Source organism: Oncorhynchus clarkii, unplaced genomic scaffold, assembly GCF_045791955.1.
Source record: "Oncorhynchus clarkii lewisi isolate Uvic-CL-2024 unplaced genomic scaffold, UVic_Ocla_1.0 unplaced_contig_10888_pilon_pilon, whole genome shotgun sequence".
In the NCBI taxonomy this organism is placed as follows: domain Eukaryota; kingdom Metazoa; phylum Chordata; class Actinopteri; order Salmoniformes; family Salmonidae; genus Oncorhynchus; species Oncorhynchus clarkii.
Window position 1 is genome coordinate 1 of NW_027261058.1, and position 19,687 is coordinate 19,687.

The following is a 19,687-nucleotide window of genomic DNA, read 5'->3' on the forward strand; positions in this document are numbered from 1 at the left end:
AAGTCTGTATAAAGTCAAAAAAGGGCTGCATCACATAGACTGCGTGGCCTAATGGACAAGGCGTCTGACTTCGAATCAGAAGATTGAGGGTTAGAGTCCCTTCGTGGTTGTTTAATTTCATTAGCTCAGCTAATTTGAACATGTTTGCAATTTCCCGAAATATGGCATTGGTCTTGTTGCTTTTGAAAAGCTCAACATGTGTCAACTTCAATAATCTAAGACTGCAAGACCTGATAAATATTATGTCTGATTGAGAGACATAGTCTTTTCGTACTTGTAAAATATCACTATCTTTCCTCATTCAGATAGGTTCACAATTTTGATGTCTGTTGTTGCTAAGCAACGTCTGTTTGATGTCATATTGGAGAATATGGAGTAGAAGGTGTTGCCTCGTGGATAAGGCGTCTTACTTCAAAATAGAAAATTGAGGTTTTGAGGCATTTTCGTGGTCGTTTAATTTCATTAAATCTGCTAATATGGACATGTTTGCAATTTCCCGAAATAAGGCATTGGTCTTGTTTCTTTGAAAAGACATTGGCAACTGAGAATTATTGAGTCTGAATCTGCATCGAAAGATTGAAGGAAAGAGTATCTTCTTACTTGTTAAAAATCACTAGCTTTCCTCATTCGGACAGGTTCACAAATGTCTACTTTTGCATAGCAAAGTCTGTATAATGTCAAATAGGGCTGTATCACATAGACTGCGTGGCCTAATGGATAAGGTGTCTGACTTCGAATTTCGAATCAGAAGATTGAGGGTTCGAGTCCCTTCGTGGTTGTTTAATTTCATTAGCTCAGCTAATTTGAACATGTTTGCAATTTCCCGAAATATGGCATTGGTCTTGTTGCTTTGAAAAGCTTGGACATTGCTGTTCAACTTCAATAATCTAAGACTGCAAGACCTGAGAAATATTATGTCTGATTGAGGGACATAGTCTTTTCGTACTTGTAAAATATCACTTCTTTCCTCATTCGGATAGGTTCACAATTTTGATGTCTGTTGTTGCTAAGCAACGTCTGTTTGATGTCATATTGGAGAATATGGAGTAGAAGGTGTTGCCTCGTGGATAAGGCGTCTTACTTCAAAATAGAAAATTGAGGTTTTGAGGCATTTTCGTGGTCGTTTAATTTCATTAAATCTGCTAATATGGACATGTTTGCAATTTCCCGAAATAAGGCATTGGTCTTGTTTCTTTGAAAGGCTTGGACATTGTTATTCATCTTTAATAATCTAATATTGCAAGGCCTGAGAATTATTGTGTCTGAATCTGCATCGCAAGATTGAGGAAAGAGTATCTTCTTACTTGTTAAATATCACTAGCTTTCCTCATTCGGACAGGTTCACAATTTTTATGTCTACTGGTTGCATAGCAAAGTCTGTATAATGTCAAATAGGGCTGTATCACATAGACTGCGTGGCCTAATGGATAAGGCGTCTGACTTCGAATCAGAAGATTGAGGGTTCGAGTCCCTTCGTGGTTGTTTAATTTCATTAGCTCAGCTAATTTGAACATGTTTGCAATTTCCCGAAATATGGCATTGGTCTTGTTGCTTTGAAAAGCTTGGACATTGTTGTTCAACTTCAATAATCTAAGACTGCAAGACCTGAGAAATATTATGTCTGATTGAGGGACATAGTCTTTTCGTACTTGTAAAATATCACTAGCTTTCCTCATTCGGATAGGTTCACAATTTTGATGTCTGTTGTTGCTAAGCAACGTCTGTTTGATGTCATATCGGAGAATATGGAGTAGAAGGTGTTGCCTCGTGGATAAGGCGTCTTACTTCAAAATAGAAAATTGAGGTTTTGAGGCATTTTCGTGGTCGTTTAATTTCATTAAATCTGCTAATATGGACATGTTTGCAATTTCCCGAAATAAGGCATTGGTCTTGTTTCTTTGAAAGGCTTGGACATTGTTATTCATCTTTAATAATCTAATATTGCAAGGCCTGAGAATTATTGAGTCTGATTCTGCATCGCAAATTTGAGGGAAAAGGTATCTTCTTACTTGTTAAATATCACTAGCTTTCCTCATTCGGACAGGTTCACAACTTTGATGTCTACTGTTGCATAGCAAAGTCTGTATGATGTCAAATAGGGTCGTTTAATTTCATTAGCTCAGCTAATTCGTACATGTTTGCAATTTCCCTAAATAAGGCATTGGTCTTGTTGCTTTGAAAAGCTTGGACATTGTTGTTCAACTTTAATAATCTAAGACTGCAAGACCTGAGAATTATTGTGTCTGAATCTGCATCGAAAGATTGAAGGAAAGAGTATCTTTGTACTTGTTAAAAATCACTAGCTTTCCTCATTCGGACAGGTTCACAATTTGTATGTCTATGGTTGCATAGCAAAGTCTGTATAATGTCAAATAGGGCTGTATCACATAGATTGCGTTGTCTAATGGATAAGGCGTCTGACTTCGAATCAGAAGATTGAGGGTTAGAGTCCCTTCGTGGTTGTTTAATTTCATTAGCTCAGCTAATTTGAACATGTTTGCAATTTCCCGAAATATGGCATTGGTCTTGTTGCTTTGAAAAGCTTGGACATTGTTGTTCAACTTCAATAATCTAAGACTGCAAGACCTGATAAATATTATGTCTGATTGAGAGACATAGTCTTTTCGTACTTGTAAAATATCACTATCTTTCCTCATTCAGATAGGTTCACAATTTTGATGTCTGTTGTTGCTAAGCAACGTCTGTTTGATGTCATATTGGAGAATATGGAGTAGAAGGTGTTGCCTCGTGGATAAGGCGTCTTACTTCAAAATAGAAAATTGAGGTTTTGAGGCATTTTCGTGGTCGTTTAATTTCATTAAATCTGCTAATATGGACATGTTTGCAATTTCCCGAAATAAGGCATTGGTCTTGTTTCTTTGAAAAGCTTGGACATTGTTGTTCAACTTCAATAATCTAAGACTGCAAGACCTGAGAAATATTATGTCTGATTGAGGTACATAGTATTTTCGTACTTGTAAAATATCACTAGCTTTCCTCATTCGGATAGGTTCACAATTTTGATGTCTGTTGTTGCTAAGCAACGTCTGTTTGATGTCATATCGGAGAATATGGAGTAGAAGGTGTTGCCTCGTGGATAAGGCGTCTTACTTCAAAATAGAAAATTGAGGTTTTGAGGCATTTTCGTGGTCGTTTAATTTCATTAAATCTGCTAATATGGACATGTTTGCAATTTCGCTAAATAAGGCATTGGTCTTGTTGCTTTGAAAAGCTTGGACATTGTTGTTCAACTTTAATAATCTAAGACTGCAAGGCCTGAGAATTATTGTGTCTGAATCTGCATCGAAAGATTGAAGGAAAGAGTAGCTTTGTACTTGTTAAAAATCACTAGCTTTCCTCATTCGGACAGTTTCACAATTTTTATGTCTATGGTTGCATAGCAAAGTCTGTATAATGTCAAATAGGGCTGTATCACATAGACTGCGTGGCCTAATGGATAAGGCGTCTGACTTCGAATCAGAAGATTGAGGGTTCGAGTCCCTTCGTGGTTAGCTCAGCTAATTTGAACATGTTTGCAATTTCCCAAAATATGGCATTGGTCTTGTTGCTTTGAAAAGCTTGGACATTGTTGTTCAACTTCAATAATCTAAGACTGCACGACCTGAGAAATATTATGTCTGATTGAGGGACATAGTCTTTTCGTACTTGTAAAATATCACTAGCTTTCCTCATTCGGATAGGTTCACAATTTTGATGTCTGTTGTTGCTAAGCAACGTCTGTTTGATGTCATATCGGAGAATATGGAGTAGAAGGTGTTGCCTCGTGGATAAGGCGTCTTACTTCAAAATAGAAAATTGAGGTTTTGAGGCATTTTCGTGGTCGTTTAATTTCATTAAATCTGCTAATATGGACATGTTTGCAATTTCCCGAAATAAGGCATTGGTCTTGTTTCTTTGAAAGGCTTGGACATTGTTATTCATCTTTAATAATCTAATATTGCAAGGCCTGAGAATTATTGAGTCTGATTCTGCATCGCAAATTTGAGGGAAAAGGTATCTTCTTACTTGTTAAATATCACTAGCTTTCCTCATTCGGACAGGTTCACAACTTTGATGTCTACTGTTGCATAGCAAAGTCTGTATGATGTCAAATAGGGTCGTTTAATTTCATTAGCTCAGCTAATTCGTACATGTTTGCAATTTCCCTAAATAAGGCATTGGTCTTGTTGCTTTGAAAAGCTTGGACATTGTTGTTCAACTTTAATAATCTAAGACTGCAAGACCTGAGAATTATTGTGTCTGAATCTGCATCGAAAGATTGAAGGAAAGAGTATCTTTGTACTTGTTAAAAATCACTAGCTTTCCTCATTCGGACAGGTTCACAATTTGTATGTCTATGGTTGCATAGCAAAGTCTGTATAATGTCAAATAGGGCTGTATCACATAGATTGCGTGGCCTAATGGATAAGGCGTCTGACTTCGAATCAGAAGATTGAGGGTTCGAGTCCCTTCGTGGTTGTTTAATTTCATTAGCTCAGCTAATTTGAACATGTTTGCAATTTCCCGAAATATGGCATTGGTCTTGTTGCTTTGAAAAGCTTGGACATTGTTGTTCAACTTCAATAATCTAAGACTGCAAGACCTGATAAATATTATGTCTGATTGAGAGACATAGTCTTTTCGTACTTGTAAAATATCACTATCTTTCCTCATTCAGATAGGTTCACAATTTTGATGTCTGTTGTTGCTAAGCAACGTCTGTTTGATGTCATATTGGAGAATATGGAGTAGAAGGTGTTGCCTCGTGGATAAGGCGTCTTACTTCAAAATAGAAAATTGAGGTTTTGAGGCATTTTCGTGGTCGTTTAATTTCATTAAATCTGCTAATATGGACATGTTTGCAATTTCCCGAAATAAGGCATTGGTCTTGTTGCTTTGAAAAGCTTGGACATTGTTGTTCAACTGTCAAATAGGGTCGTTTAATTTCATTAGCTCAGCTAATTCGTTCATGTTTTCAATTTCCCTAAATAAGGCATTGGTCTTGTTGCTTTGAAAAGCTTGGACATTGTTGTTCAACTTTAATAATCTAAGACTGCAAGACCTATTATTGTGTCTGATTGAGAAGGACATAGTATTTTCGTACTTGTAAAATATCACTAGCTTTCCTCATTCGGATAGGTTCACAATTTTGATGTCTGTTGTTGCTAAGCAACGTCTGTTTGATGTCATATCGGAGAATATGGAGTAGAAGGTGTTGCCTCGTGGATAAGGCGTCTTACTTCAAAATAGAAAATTGAGGTTTTGAGGCATTTTCGTGGTCGTTTAATTTCATTAAATCTGCTAATATGGACATGTTTGCAATTTCCCGAAATAAGGCATTGGTCTTGTTTCTTTGAAAAGCTTGGACATTGTTGTTCAACTTTAATAATCTAAGACTGCAAGGCCTGAGAATTATTGTGTCTGAATCTGCATCGAAAGATTGAAGGAAAGAGTAGCTTTGTACTTGTTAAAAATCACTAGCTTTCCTCATTCGGACAGTTTCACAATTTTTATGTCTATGGTTGCATAGCAAAGTCTGTATAATGTCAAATAGGGCTGTATCACATAGACTGCGTGGCCTAATGGATAAGGCGTCTGACTTCGAATCAGAAGATTGAGGGTTCGAGTCCCTTCGTGGTTAGCTCAGCTAATTTGAACATGTTTGCAATTTCCCAAAATATGGCATTGGTCTTGTTGCTTTGAAAAGCTTGGACATTGTTGTTCAACTTCAATAATCTAAGACTGCACGACCTGAGAAATATTATGTCTGATTGAGGGACATAGTCTTTTCGTACTTGTAAAATATCACTAGCTTTCCTCATTCGGATAGGTTCACAATTTTGATGTCTGTTGTTGCTAAGCAACGTCTGTTTGATGTCATATCGGAGAATATGGAGTAGAAGGTGTTGCCTCGTGGATAAGGCGTCTTACTTCAAAATAGAAAATTGAGGTTTTGAGGCATTTTCGTGGTCGTTTAATTTCATTAAATCTGCTAATATGGACATGTTTGCAATTTCCCGAAATAAGGCATTGGTCTTGTTGCTTTGAAAAGCTTGGACATTGTTGTTCAACTTTAATAATCTAAGACTGCAAGGCCTGAGAATTATTGTGTCTGAATCTGCATCGAAAGATTGAAGGAAAGAGTATCTTTGTACTTGTTAAAAATCAGTAGCTTTCCTCATTCGGACAGGTTCACAATTTTTATGTCTATGGTTGCATAGCAAAGTCTGTATAATGTCAAATAGGGCTGTATCACATAGACTGCGTGGCCTAATGGATAAGGCGTCTGACTTCGAATCAGAAGATTGAGGGTTCGAGTCCCTTCGTGGTTAGCTCAGCTAATTTGAACATGTTTGCAATTTCCCAAAATATGGCATTGGTCTTGTTGCTTTGAAAAGCTTGGACATTGTTGTTCAACTTCAATAATCTAAGACTGCAAGACCTGAGAAATATTATGTCTGATTGAGGGACATAGTCTTTTCGTACTTGTAAAATATCACTAGCTTTCCTCATTCGGATAGGTTCACAATTTTGATGTCTGTTGTTGCTAAGCAACGTCTGTTTGATGTCATATCGGAGAATATGGAGTAGAAGGTGTTGCCTCGTGGATAAGGCGTCTTACTTCAAAATAGAAAATTGAGGTTTTGAGGCATTTTCGTGGTCGTTTAATTTCATTAAATCTGCTAATATGGACATGTTTGCAATTTCCCGAAATAAGGCATTGGTCTTGTTGCTTTGAAAAGCTTGGACATTGTTGTTCAACTGTCAAATAGGGTCGTTTAATTTCATTAGCTCAGCTAATTCGTACATGTTTTCAATTTCCCTAAATAAGGCATTGGTCTTGTTGCTTTGAAAAGCTTGGACATTGTTGTTCAACTTTAATAATCTAAGACTGCAAGACCTGAGAATTATTGTGTCTGAATCTGCATCGAAAGATTGAAGGAAAGAGTATCTTTGTACTTGTTAAAAATCACTAGCTTTCCTCATTCGGACAGGTTCACAATTTTGATGTCTGTTGTTGCTAAGCAACGTCTGTTTGATGTCATATTGGAGAAAATGGAGTAGAAGGTGTTGCCTCGTGGTTAAGGCGTCTTACTTCTAAATAGAAAATTGAGGTTTTGAGGCATTTTCGTGGTCGTTTAATTTCATTAAATCTGCTAATATGGACATGTTTGCAATTTCCCGAAATAAGGCATTGGTCTTGTTTCTTTGAAAGGCTTGGACATTGTTATTCATCTTTAATAATCTAATATTGCAAGGCCTGAGAATTATTGAGTCTGATTCTGCATCGCAAGATTGAGGGAAAAGGTATCTTCTTACTTGTTAAATATCACTAGCTTTGCTCATTCGGACAGGTTCACAACTTTGATGTCTACTGTTGCATAGCAAAGTCTGTATAATGTCAAATAGGGCTGTATCACATAGACTGCGTGGCCTAATGGATAAGGCGTCTGACTTCGAATCAGAAGATTGAGGGTTCGAGTCCCTTCGTGGTTGTTTAATTTCATTAGCTCAGCTAATTTGAACATGTTTGCAATTTCCCGAAATATGGCATTGGTCTTGTTGCTTTGAAAAGCTTGGACATTGTTGTTCAACTTCAATAATCTAAGACTGCAAGACCTGAGAAATATTATGTCTGATTGAGGGACATAGTCTTTTCGTACTTGTAAAATATCACTAGCTTTCCTCATTCGGATAGGTTCACAATTTTGATGTCTGTTGTTGCTAAGCAACGTCTGTTTGATGTCATATCGGAGAATATGGAGTAGAAGGTGTTGCCTCGTGGATAAGGCGTCTTACTTCAAAATAGAAAATTGAGGTTTTGAGGCATTTTCGTGGTCGTTTAATTTCATTAAATCTGCTAATATGGACATGTTTGCAATTTCGCTAAATAAGGCATTGGTCTTGTTGCTTTGAAAAGCTTGGACATTGTTGTTCAACTTTAATAATCTAAGACTGCAAGGCCTGAGAATTATTGTGTCTGAATCTGCATCGAAAGATTGAAGGAAAGAGTATCTTTGTACTTGTTAAAAATCACTAGCTTTCCTCATTCGGACAGGTTCACAATTTTTATGTCTATGGTTGCATAGCAAAGTCTGTATAATGTCAAATAGGGCTGTATCACATAGACTGCGTGGCCTAATGGATAAGGCGTCTGACTTCGAATCAGAAGATTGAGGGTTCGAGTCCCTTCGTGGTTGTTTAATTTCATTAGCTCAGCTAATTTGAACATGTTTGCAATTTCCCAAAATATGGCATTGGTCTTGTTGCTTTGAAAAGCTTGGACATTGTTGTTCAACTTCAATAATCTAAGACTGCAAGACCTGAGAAATATTATGTCTGATTGAGGGACATAGTCTTTTCGTACTTGTAAAATATCACTAGCTTTCCTCATTCGGATAGGTTCACAATTTTGATGTCTGTTGTTGCTAAGCAACGTCTGTTTGATGTCATATCGGAGAATATGGAGTAGAAGGTGTTGCCTCGTGGATAAGGCGTCTTACTTCAAAATAGAAAATTGAGGTTTTGAGGCATTTTCGTGGTCGTTTAATTTCATTAAATCTGCTAATATGGACATGTTTGCAATTTCCCGAAATAAGGCATTGGTCTTGTTGCTTTGAAAAGCTTGGACATTGTTGTTCAACTGTCAAATAGGGTCGTTTAATTTCATTAGCTCAGCTAATTCGTACATGTTTTCAATTTCCCTAAATAAGGCATTGGTCTTGTTGCTTTGAAAAGCTTGGACATTGTTGTTCAACTTTAATAATCTAAGACTGCAAGACCTGAGAATTATTGTGTCTGAATCTGCATCGAAAGATTGAAGGAAAGAGTATCTTTGTACTTGTTAAAAATCACTAGCTTTCCTCATTCGGACAGGTTCACAATTTTGATGTCTGTTGTTGCTAAGCAACGTCTGTTTGATGTCATATTGGAGAAAATGGAGTAGAAGGTGTTGCCTCGTGGTTAAGGCGTCTTACTTCTAAATAGAAAATTGAGGTTTTGAGGCATTTTCGTGGTCGTTTAATTTCATTAAATCTGCTAATATGGACATGTTTGCAATTTCCCGAAATAAGGCATTGGTCTTGTTTCTTTGAAAGGCTTGGACATTGTTATTCATCTTTAATAATCTAATATTGCAAGGCCTGAGAATTATTGAGTCTGATTCTGCATCGCAAGATTGAGGGAAAAGGTATCTTCTTACTTGTTAAATATCACTAGCTTTGCTCATTCGGACAGGTTCACAACTTTGATGTCTACTGTTGCATAGCAAAGTCTGTATAATGTCAAATAGGGCTGTATCACATAGACTGCGTGGCCTAATGGATAAGGCGTCTGACTTCGAATCAGAAGATTGAGGGTTCGAGTCCCTTCGTGGTTGTTTAATTTCATTAGCTCAGCTAATTTGAACATGTTTGCAATTTCCCGAAATATGGCATTGGTCTTGTTGCTTTGAAAAGCTTGGACATTGTTGTTCAACTTCAATAATCTAAGACTGCAAGACCTGAGAAATATTATGTCTGATTGAGGGACATAGTCTTTTCGTACTTGTAAAATATCACTAGCTTTCCTCATTCGGATAGGTTCACAATTTTGATGTCTGTTGTTGCTAAGCAACGTCTGTTTGATGTCATATCGGAGAATATGGAGTAGAAGGTGTTGCCTCGTGGATAAGGCGTCTTACTTCAAAATAGAAAATTGAGGTTTTGAGGCATTTTCGTGGTCGTTTAATTTCATTAAATCTGCTAATATGGACATGTTTGCAATTTCGCTAAATAAGGCATTGGTCTTGTTGCTTTGAAAAGCTTGGACATTGTTGTTCAACTTTAATAATCTAAGACTGCAAGGCCTGAGAATTATTGTGTCTGAATCTGCATCGAAAGATTGAAGGAAAGAGTATCTTTGTACTTGTTAAAAATCACTAGCTTTCCTCATTCGGACAGGTTCACAATTTTTATGTCTATGGTTGCATAGCAAAGTCTGTATAATGTCAAATAGGGCTGTATCACATAGACTGCGTGGCCTAATGGATAAGGCGTCTGACTTCGAATCAGAAGATTGAGGGTTTGAGTCCCTTCGTGGTTGTTTAATTTCATTAGCTCAGCTAATTTGAACATGTTTGCAATTTCCCAAAATATGGCATTGGTCTTGTTGCTTTGAAAAGCTTGGACATTGTTGTTCAACTTCAATAATCTAAGACTGCAAGACCTGAGAAATATTATGTCTGATTGAGGGACATAGTCTTTTCGTACTTGTAAAATATCACTAGCTTTCCTCATTCGGATAGGTTCACAATTTTGATGTCTGTTGTTGCTAAGCAACGTCTGTTTGATGTCATATCGGAGAATATGGAGTAGAAGGTGTTGCCTCGTGGATAAGGCGTCTTACTTCAAAATAGAAAATTGAGGTTTTGAGGCATTTTCGTGGTCGTTTAATTTCATTAAATCTGCTAATATGGACATGTTTGCAATTTCCCGAAATAAGGCATTGGTCTTGTTGCTTTGAAAAGCTTGGACATTGTTGTTCAACTGTCAAATAGGGTCGTTTAATTTCATTAGCTCAGCTAATTCGTACATGTTTTCAATTTCCCTAAATAAGGCATTGGTCTTGTTGCTTTGAAAAGCTTGGACATTGTTGTTCAACTTTAATAATCTAAGACTGCAAGACCTGAGAATTATTGTGTCTGAATCTGCATCGAAAGATTGAAGGAAAGAGTATCTTTGTACTTGTTAAAAATCACTAGCTTTCCTCATTCGGACAGGTTCACAATTTTGATGTCTGTTGTTGCTAAGCAACGTCTGTTTGATGTCATATTGGAGAAAATGGAGTAGAAGGTGTTGCCTCGTGGTTAAGGCGTCTTACTTCTAAATAGAAAATTGAGGTTTTGAGGCATTTTCGTGGTCGTTTAATTTCATTAAATCTGCTAATATGGACATGTTTGCAATTTCCCGAAATAAGGCATTGGTCTTGTTTCTTTGAAAGGCTTGGACATTGTTATTCATCTTTAATAATCTAATATTGCAAGGCCTGAGAATTATTGAGTCTGATTCTGCATCGCAAGATTGAGGGAAAAGGTATCTTCTTACTTGTTAAATATCACTAGCTTTGCTCATTCGGACAGGTTCACAACTTTGATGTCTACTGTTGCATAGCAAAGTCTGTATAATGTCAAATAGGGCTGTATCACATAGACTGCGTGGCCTAATGGATAAGGCGTCTGACTTCGAATCAGAAGATTGAGGGTTCGAGTCCCTTCGTGGTTGTTTAATTTCATTAGCTCAGCTAATTTGAACATGTTTGCAATTTCCCGAAATATGTCATTGGTCTTGTTGCTTTGAAAAGCTTGGACATTGTTGTTCAACTTCAATAATCTAAGACTGCAAGACCTGAGAAATATTATGTCTGATTGAGGGACATAGTCTTTTCGTACTTGTAAAATATCACTAGCTTTCCTCATTCGGATAGGTTCACAATTTTGATGTCTGTTGTTGCTAAGCAACGTCTGTTTGATGTCATATCGGAGAATATGGAGTAGAAGGTGTTGCCTCGTGGATAAGGCGTCTTACTTCAAAATAGAAAATTGAGGTTTTGAGGCATTTTCGTGGTCGTTTAATTTCATTAAATCTGCTAATATGGACATGTTTGCAATTTCCCGAAATAAGGCATTGGTCTTGTTGCTTTGAAAAGCTTGGACATTGTTGTTCAACTTTAATAATCTAAGACTGCAAGGCCTGAGAATTATTGTGTCTGAATCTGCATCGAAAGATTGAAGGAAAGAGTATCTTTGTACTTGTTAAAAATCACTAGCTTTCCTCATTCGGACAGGTTCACAATTTTTATGTCTATGGTTGCATAGCAAAGTCTGTATAATGTCAAATAGGGCTGTATCACATAGACTGCGTGGCCTAATGGATAAGGCGTCTGACTTCGAATCAGAAGATTGAGGGTTCGAGTCCCTTCGTGGGTTAGCTCAGCTAATTTGAACATGTTTGCAATTTCCCAAAATATGGCATTGGTCTTGTTGCTTTGAAAAGCTTGGACATTGTTGTTCAACTTCAATAATCTAAGACTGCACGACCTGAGAAATATTATGTCTGATTGAGGGACATAGTCTTTTCGTACTTGTAAAATATCACTAGCTTTCCTCATTCGGATAGGTTCACAATTTTGATGTCTGTTGTTGCTAAGCAACGTCTGTTTGATGTCATATCGGAGAATATGGAGTAGAAGGTGTTGCCTCGTGGATAAGGCGTCTTACTTCAAAATAGAAAATTGAGGTTTTGAGGCATTTTCGTGGTCGTTTAATTTCATTAAATCTGCTAATATGGACATGTTTGCAATTTCCCGAAATAAGGCATTGGTCTTGTTGCTTTGAAAAGCTTGGACATTGTTGTTCAACTGTCAAATAGGGTCGTTTAATTTCATTAGCTCAGCTAATTCGTACATGTTTTCAATTTCCCTAAATAAGGCATTGGTCTTGTTGCTTTGAAAAGCTTGGACATTGTTGTTCAACTTTAATAATCTAAGACTGCAAGACCTGAGAATTATTGTGTCTGAATCTGCATCGAAAGATTGAAGGAAAGAGTATCTTTGTACTTGTTAAAAATCACTAGCTTTCCTCATTCGGACAGGTTCACAATTTTGATGTCTGTTGTTGCTAAGCAACGTCTGTTTGATGTCATATTGGAGAAAATGGAGTAGAAGGTGTTGCCTCGTGGTTAAGGCGTCTTACTTCTAAATAGAAAATTGAGGTTTTGAGGCATTTTCGTGGTCGTTTAATTTCATTAAATCTGCTAATATGGACATGTTTGCAATTTCCCGAAATAAGGCATTGGTCTTGTTTCTTTGAAAGGCTTGGACATTGTTATTCATCTTTAATAATCTAATATTGCAAGGCCTGAGAATTATTGAGTCTGATTCTGCATCGCAAGATTGAGGGAAAAGGTATCTTCTTACTTGTTAAATATCACTAGCTTTGCTCATTCGGACAGGTTCACAACTTTGATGTCTACTGTTGCATAGCAAAGTCTGTATAATGTCAAATAGGGCTGTATCACATAGACTGCTTGGCCTAATGGATAAGGCGTCTGACTTCGAATCAGAAGATTGAGGGTTCGAGTCCCTTCGTGGTTGTTTAATTTCATTAGCTCAGCTAATTTGAACATGTTTGCAATTTCCCGAAATATGGCATTGGTCTTGTTGCTTTGAAAAGCTTGGACATTGTTGTTCAACTTCAATAATCTAAGACTGCAAGACCTGAGAAATATTATGTCTGATTGAGGGACATAGTCTTTTCGTACTTGTAAAATATCACTAGCTTTCCTCATTCGGATAGGTTCACAATTTTGATGTCTGTTGTTGCTAAGCAACGTCTGTTTGATGTCATATCGGAGAATATGGAGTAGAAGGTGTTGCCTCGTGGATAAGGCGTCTTACTTCAAAATAGAAAATTGAGGTTTTGAGGCATTTTCGTGGTCGTTTAATTTCATTAAATCTGCTAATATGGACATGTTTGCAATTTCGCTAAATAAGGCATTGGTCTTGTTGCTTTGAAAAGCTTGGACATTGTTGTTCAACTTTAATAATCTAAGACTGCAAGGCCTGAGAATTATTGTGTCTGAATCTGCATCGAAAGATTGAAGGAAAGAGTATCTTTGTACTTGTTAAAAATCACTAGCTTTCCTCATTCGGACAGGTTCACAATTTTTATGTCTATGGTTGCATAGCAAAGTCTGTATAATGTCAAATAGGGCTGTATCACATAGACTGCGTGGCCTAATGGATAAGGCGTCTGACTTCGAATCAGAAGATTGAGGGTTCGAGTCCCTTCGTGGTTGTTTAATTTCGTGGATAAGGCGTCTTACTTCAAAATAGAAAATTGAGGTTTTGAGGCATTTTCGTGGTCGTTTAATTTCATTAAATCTGCTAATATGGACATGTTTGCAATTTCGCTAAATAAGGCATTGGTCTTGTTGCTTTGAAAAGCTTGGACATTGTTGTTCAACTTTAATAATCTAAGACTGCAAGGCCTGAGAATTATTGTGTCTGAATCTGCATCGAAAGATTGAAGGAAAGAGTATCTTTGTACTTGTTAAAAATCACTAGCTTTCCTCATTCGGACAGGTTCACAATTTTTATGTCTATGGTTGCATAGCAAAGTCTGTATAATGTCAAATAGGGCTGTATCACATAGACTGCGTGGCCTAATGGATAAGGCGTCTGACTTCGAATCAGAAGATTGAGGGTTCGAGTCCCTTCGTGGTTGTTTAATTTCATTAGCTCAGCTAATTTGAACATGTTTGCAATTTCCCAAAATATGGCATTGGTCTTGTTGCTTTGAAAAGCTTGGACATTGTTGTTCAACTTCAATAATCTAAGACTGCAAGACCTGAGAAATATTATGTCTGATTGAGGGACATAGTCTTTTCGTACTTGTAAAATATCACTAGCTTTCCTCATTCGGATAGGTTCACAATTTTGATGTCTGTTGTTGCTAAGCAACGTCTGTTTGATGTCATATCGGAGAATATGGAGTAGAAGGTGTTGCCTCGTGGATAAGGCGTCTTACTTCAAAATAGAAAATTGAGGTTTTGAGGCATTTTCGTGGTCGTTTAATTTCATTAAATCTGCTAATATGGACATGTTTGCAATTTCCCGAAATAAGGCATTGGTCTTGTTGCTTTGAAAAGCTTGGACATTGTTGTTCAACTTTAATAATCTAAGACTGCAAGGCCTGAGAATTATTGTGTCTGAATCTGCATCGAAAGATTGAAGGAAAGAGTATCTTTGTACTTGTTAAAAATCACTAGCTTTCCTTATTCGGACAGGTTCACAATTTTTATGTCTATGGTTGCATAGCAAAGTCTGTATAATGTCAAATAGGGCTGTATCACATAGACTGCGTGGCCTAATGGATAAGGCGTCTGACTTCGAATCAGAAGATTGAGGGTTCGAGTCCCTTCGTGGTTAGCTCAGCTAATTTGAACATGTTTGCAATTTCCCAAAATATTGCATTGGTCTTGTTGCTTTGAAAAGCTTGGACATTGTTGTTCAACTTCAATAATCTAAGACTGCACGACCTGAGAAATATTATGTCTGATTGAGGGACATAGTCTTTTCGTACTTGTAAAATATCACTAGCTTTCCTCATTCGGATAGGTTCACAATTTTGATGTCTGTTGTTGCTAAGCAACGTCTGTTTGATGTCATATCGGAGAATATGGAGTAGAAGGTGTTGCCTCGTGGATAAGGCGTCTTACTTCAAAATAGAAAATTGAGGTTTTGAGGCATTTTCGTGGTCGTTTAATTTCATTAAATCTGCTAATATGGACATGTTTGCAATTTCCCGAAATAAGGCATTGGTCTTGTTGCTTTGAAAAGCTTGGACATTGTTGTTCAACTTTAATAATCTAAGACTGCAAGGCCTGAGAATTATTGTGTCTGAATCTGCATCGAAAGATTGAAGGAAAGAGTATCTTTGTACTTGTTAAAAATCACTAGCTTTCCTCATTCGGACAGGTTCACAATTTTTATGTCTATGGTTGCATAGCAAAGTCTGTATAATGTCAAATAGGGCTGTATCACATAGACTGCGTGGCCTAATGGATCATGTTCAACTTCTAATTGTTTTTGTTTTTTGCCATAATTGAATAATTAAAACATGTTCCTTGGGGAAAACTGAACCGTTTAAGGAAACAGTGTAATATTTCGAATCAGAAGATTGAGGGTTCGAGTCCCTTCGTGGTTGTTTAATTTCATTAGCTCAGCTAATTTGAACATGTTTGCAATTTCCCAAAATATGGCATTGGTCTTGTTGCTTTGAAAAGCTTGGACATTGTTGTTCAACTTCAATAATCTAAGACTGCAAGACCTGAGAAATATTATGTCTGATTGAGGGACATAGTCTTTTCGTACTTGTAAAATATCACTAGCTTTCCTCATTCGGATAGGTTCACAATTTTGATGTCTGTTGTTGCTAAGCAACGTCTGTTTGATGTCATATCGGAGAATATGGAGTAGAAGGTGTTGCCTCGTGGATAAGGCGTCTTACTTCAAAATAGAAAATTGAGGTTTTGAGGCATTTTCGTGGTCGTTTAATTTCATTAAATCTGCTAATATGGACATGTTTGCAATTTCCCGAAATAAGGCATTGGTCTTGTTTCTTTGAAAGGCTTGGACATTGTTATTCATCTTTAATAATCTAATATTGCAAGGCCTGAGAATTATTGTGTCTGAATCTGCATCGAAAGATTGAAGGAAAGAGTATATTTGTACTTGTTAAAAATCACTAGCTTTCCTCATTCGGACAGGTTCACAATTTTTATGTCTATGGTTGCATAGCAAAGTCTGTATAAAGTCAAAAAAGGGCTGCATCACATAGACTGCGTGGCCTAATGGACAAGGCGTCTGACTTCGAATCAGAAGATTGAGGGTTCGAGTCCCTTCGTGGTTGTTTAATTTCATTAGCTCAGCTAATTTGAACATGTTTGCAATTTCCAGAAATAAGGCATTGGTCTTGTTGCTTTGAAAAGCTCTGACATTGTTGTTCAACTTCAATAATCTAAGACTGCAAGACCTGAGAAATATTATGTCTGATTGAGGGACATAGTCTTTTCGTACTTGTAAAATATCACTATCTTTCCTCATTCGGATAGGTTCACAAGTTTGATGTCTGTTGTTGCTAAGCAACGTCTGTTTGATGTCATATCGGAGAATATGGAGTAGAAGGTGTTGCCTCGTGGATAAGGCGTCTTACTTCGAAACAGAAAATTGAGGTTTTGAGGCATTTTCGTGGTCGTTTAATTTAATTAAATCTGCTAATATGGACATGTTTGCAATTTCGCTGAATAAGGCATTGGTCTTGTTGCTTTGAAAAGCTTGGACATTGTTGTTCAACTTCAATAATCTAAGACTGCAAGACCTGAGAAATATTATGTCTGATTGAGGGACATAGTCTTTTCGTACTTGTAAAATATCACTAGCTTTCCTCATTCGGATAGGTTCACAATTTTGATGTCTGTTGTTGCTAAGCAACGTCTGTTTGATGTCATATCGGAGAATATGGAGTAGAAGGTGTTGCCTCGTGGATAAGGCGTCTTACTTCAAAATAGAAAATTGAGGTTTTGAGGCATTTTCGTGGTCGTTTAATTTCATTAAATCTGCTAATATGGACATGTTTGCAATTTTGCTGAATAAGGCATTGGTCTTGTTGCTTTGAAACTCTTGGACATTGTTGTTCAACTTTAATCATCTAAGACTGCAAGGCCTGAGAATTATTGAGTCTGATTCTGCATCGCAAGATTGAGGGAAAAGGTATCTTCTTACTTGTTAAATATCACTAGCTTTGCTCATTCGGACAGGTTCACAACTTTGATGTCTACTGTTGCATAGCAAAGTCTGTATAATGTCAAATAGGGCTGTTTCACATAGACTGCGTGGCCTAATGGGTAAGGCGTCTGACTTCGAATCAGAAGATTGAGGGTTCGAGTCCCTTCGTGGTTGTTTAATTTCATTAGCTCAGCTAATTTGAACATGTTTGCAATTTCCCGAAATATGGCATTGGTCTTGTTGCTTTGAAAAGCTTGGACATTGTTGTTCAACTTCAATAATCTAAGACTGCAAGACCTGAGAAATATTATGTCTGATTGAGGTACATAGTATTTTCGTACTTGTAAAATATCACTAGCTTTCCTCATTCGGATAGGTTCACAATTTTGATGTCTGTTGTTGCTAAGCAACGTCTGTTTGATGTCATATCGGACAATATGGAGTAGAAGGTGTTGCCTCGTGGATAAGGCGTCTTACTTCAAAATAGAAAATTGAGGTTTTGAGGCATTTTCGTGGTCGTTTAATTTCATTAAATCTGCTAATATGGACATGTTTGCAATTTCGCTAAATAAGGCATTGGTCTTGTTGCTTTGAAAAGCTTGGACATTGTTGTTCAACTTTAATAATCTAAGACTGCAAGGCCTGAGAATTATTGTGTCTGAATCTGCATCGAAAGATTGAAGGAAAGAGTAGCTTTGTACTTGTTAAAAATCACTAGCTTTCCTCATTCGGACAGTTTCACAATTTTTATGTCTATGGTTGCATAGCAAAGTCTGTATAATGTCAAATAGGGCTGTATCACATAGACTGCGTGGCCTAATGGATAAGGCGTCTGACTTCGAATCAGAAGATTGAGGGTTCGAGTCCCTTCGTGGTTGTTTAATTTCATTAGCTCAGCTAATTTGAACATGTTTGCAATTTCCCGAAATAAGGCATTGGTCTTGTTGCTTGGACATTGGACACTTCAATAATCTAAGACTGCAAGACCTGAGAAATATTATGTCTGATTGAGAGACATAGTCTTTTCGTACTTGTAAAATATCACTATCTTTCCTCATTCGGATAGGTTCACAATTTTGATGTCTGTTGTTGCTAAGCAACGTCTGTTTGATGTCATATTGGAGAATATGGAGTAGAAGGTGTTGCCTCGTGGATAAGGCGTCTTACTTCAAAATAGAAAATTGAGGTTTTGAGGCATTTTCGTGGTCGTTTAATTTCATTAAATCTGCTAATATGGACATGTTTGCAATTTCCCGAAATAAGGCATTGGTCTTGTTTCTTTGAAAGGCTTGGACATTGTTATTCATCTTTAATAATCTAATATTGCAAGGCCTGAGAATTATTGAGTCTGATTCTGCATCGCAAGATTGAGGGAAAAGGTATCTTCTTACTTGTTAAATATCACTAGCTTTCCTCATTCGGACAGGTTCACAACTTTGATGTCTACTGTTGCATAGCAAAGTCTGTATAATGTCAAATAGGGCTGTATCACATAGACTGCGTGGCCTAATGGATAAGGCGTCTGACTTCGAATCAGAAGATTGAGGGTTCGAGTCCCTTCGTGGTTGTTTAATTTCATTAGCTCAGCTAATTTGAACATGTTTGCAATTTCCCGAAATATGTCATTGGTCTTGTTGCTTTGAAAAGCTTGGAAATTGTTGTTCAACTTCAATAATCTAAGACTGCAAGACCTGAGAAATATTATGTCTGATTGAGGGACATAGTATTTTCGTACTTGTAAAATATCACTAGCTTTCCTCATTCGGATAGGTTCACAATTTTGATGTCTGTTGTTGCTAAGCAACGTCTGTTTGATGTCATATCGGAGAATATGGAGTAGAAGGTGTTGCCTCATGGATAAGGCGTCTTACTTCAAAATAGAAAATTGAGGTTTTGAGGCATTTTCGTGGTCGTTTAATTTCATTAAATCTGCTAATATGGACATGTTTGCAATTTCCCGAAATAAGGCATTGGTCTTGTTGCTTTGAAAAGCTTGGACATTGTTGTTCAACTTTAATAATCTAAGACTGCAAGGCCTGAGAATTATTGTGTCTGAATCTGCATCGAAAGATTGAAGGAAAGAGTATCTTTGTACTTGTTAAAAATCACTAGCTTTCCTCATTCGGACAGGTTCACAATTTTTATGTCTATGGTTGCATAGCAAAGTCTGTATAATGTCAAATAGGGCTGTATCACATAGACTGCGTGGCCTAATGGATCATGTTCAACTTCTAATTGTTTTTGTTTTTTGCCATAATTGAATAATTAAAACATGTTCCTTGGGGAAAACTGAACCGTTTAAGGAAACAGTGTAATATTTCGAATCAGAAGATTGAGGGTTCGAGTCCCTTCGTGGTTGTTT

The 19,687-nt window shown here is 37.0% G+C and overlaps 15 non-coding genes across 15 annotated transcripts; all 15 read left to right on the forward strand.

Annotated features, from left to right (window-relative positions):
• The first annotated feature begins 1,409 nt into the window (after positions 1-1,409).
• trnar-ucg (transfer RNA arginine (anticodon UCG)) lies at positions 1,410-1,482 on the forward strand. Its single transcript has one exon. It is a non-coding gene; the product is annotated as a tRNA-Arg (tRNA).
• A 1,957-nt stretch (positions 1,483-3,439) lies between these two features.
• Positions 3,440-3,512, forward strand: trnar-ucg (transfer RNA arginine (anticodon UCG)). The gene has a single exon. It is a non-coding gene; the product is annotated as a tRNA-Arg (tRNA).
• Positions 3,513-5,568: 2,056 nt separating this feature from the next.
• trnar-ucg (transfer RNA arginine (anticodon UCG)) lies at positions 5,569-5,641 on the forward strand. The gene has a single exon. It is a non-coding gene; the product is annotated as a tRNA-Arg (tRNA).
• Positions 5,642-6,259: 618 nt separating this feature from the next.
• trnar-ucg (transfer RNA arginine (anticodon UCG)) lies at positions 6,260-6,332 on the forward strand. Its single transcript has one exon. It is a non-coding gene; the product is annotated as a tRNA-Arg (tRNA).
• Positions 6,333-7,424: 1,092 nt separating this feature from the next.
• Positions 7,425-7,497, forward strand: trnar-ucg (transfer RNA arginine (anticodon UCG)). Its single transcript has one exon. It is a non-coding gene; the product is annotated as a tRNA-Arg (tRNA).
• Positions 7,498-8,128: 631 nt separating this feature from the next.
• On the forward strand, positions 8,129-8,201 carry trnar-ucg (transfer RNA arginine (anticodon UCG)). The gene has a single exon. It is a non-coding gene; the product is annotated as a tRNA-Arg (tRNA).
• Positions 8,202-9,306: 1,105 nt separating this feature from the next.
• On the forward strand, positions 9,307-9,379 carry trnar-ucg (transfer RNA arginine (anticodon UCG)). Its single transcript has one exon. It is a non-coding gene; the product is annotated as a tRNA-Arg (tRNA).
• A 1,809-nt stretch (positions 9,380-11,188) lies between these two features.
• Positions 11,189-11,261, forward strand: trnar-ucg (transfer RNA arginine (anticodon UCG)). The gene has a single exon. It is a non-coding gene; the product is annotated as a tRNA-Arg (tRNA).
• Positions 11,262-13,762: 2,501 nt separating this feature from the next.
• trnar-ucg (transfer RNA arginine (anticodon UCG)) lies at positions 13,763-13,835 on the forward strand. Its single transcript has one exon. It is a non-coding gene; the product is annotated as a tRNA-Arg (tRNA).
• A 355-nt stretch (positions 13,836-14,190) lies between these two features.
• trnar-ucg (transfer RNA arginine (anticodon UCG)) lies at positions 14,191-14,263 on the forward strand. The gene has a single exon. It is a non-coding gene; the product is annotated as a tRNA-Arg (tRNA).
• Positions 14,264-14,894: 631 nt separating this feature from the next.
• trnar-ucg (transfer RNA arginine (anticodon UCG)) lies at positions 14,895-14,967 on the forward strand. The gene has a single exon. It is a non-coding gene; the product is annotated as a tRNA-Arg (tRNA).
• Positions 14,968-16,377: 1,410 nt separating this feature from the next.
• On the forward strand, positions 16,378-16,450 carry trnar-ucg (transfer RNA arginine (anticodon UCG)). Its single transcript has one exon. It is a non-coding gene; the product is annotated as a tRNA-Arg (tRNA).
• A 976-nt stretch (positions 16,451-17,426) lies between these two features.
• trnar-ucg (transfer RNA arginine (anticodon UCG)) lies at positions 17,427-17,499 on the forward strand. The gene has a single exon. It is a non-coding gene; the product is annotated as a tRNA-Arg (tRNA).
• A 631-nt stretch (positions 17,500-18,130) lies between these two features.
• On the forward strand, positions 18,131-18,203 carry trnar-ucg (transfer RNA arginine (anticodon UCG)). The gene has a single exon. It is a non-coding gene; the product is annotated as a tRNA-Arg (tRNA).
• A 617-nt stretch (positions 18,204-18,820) lies between these two features.
• trnar-ucg (transfer RNA arginine (anticodon UCG)) lies at positions 18,821-18,893 on the forward strand. The gene has a single exon. It is a non-coding gene; the product is annotated as a tRNA-Arg (tRNA).
• Positions 18,894-19,687: the final 794 nt, after the last annotated feature.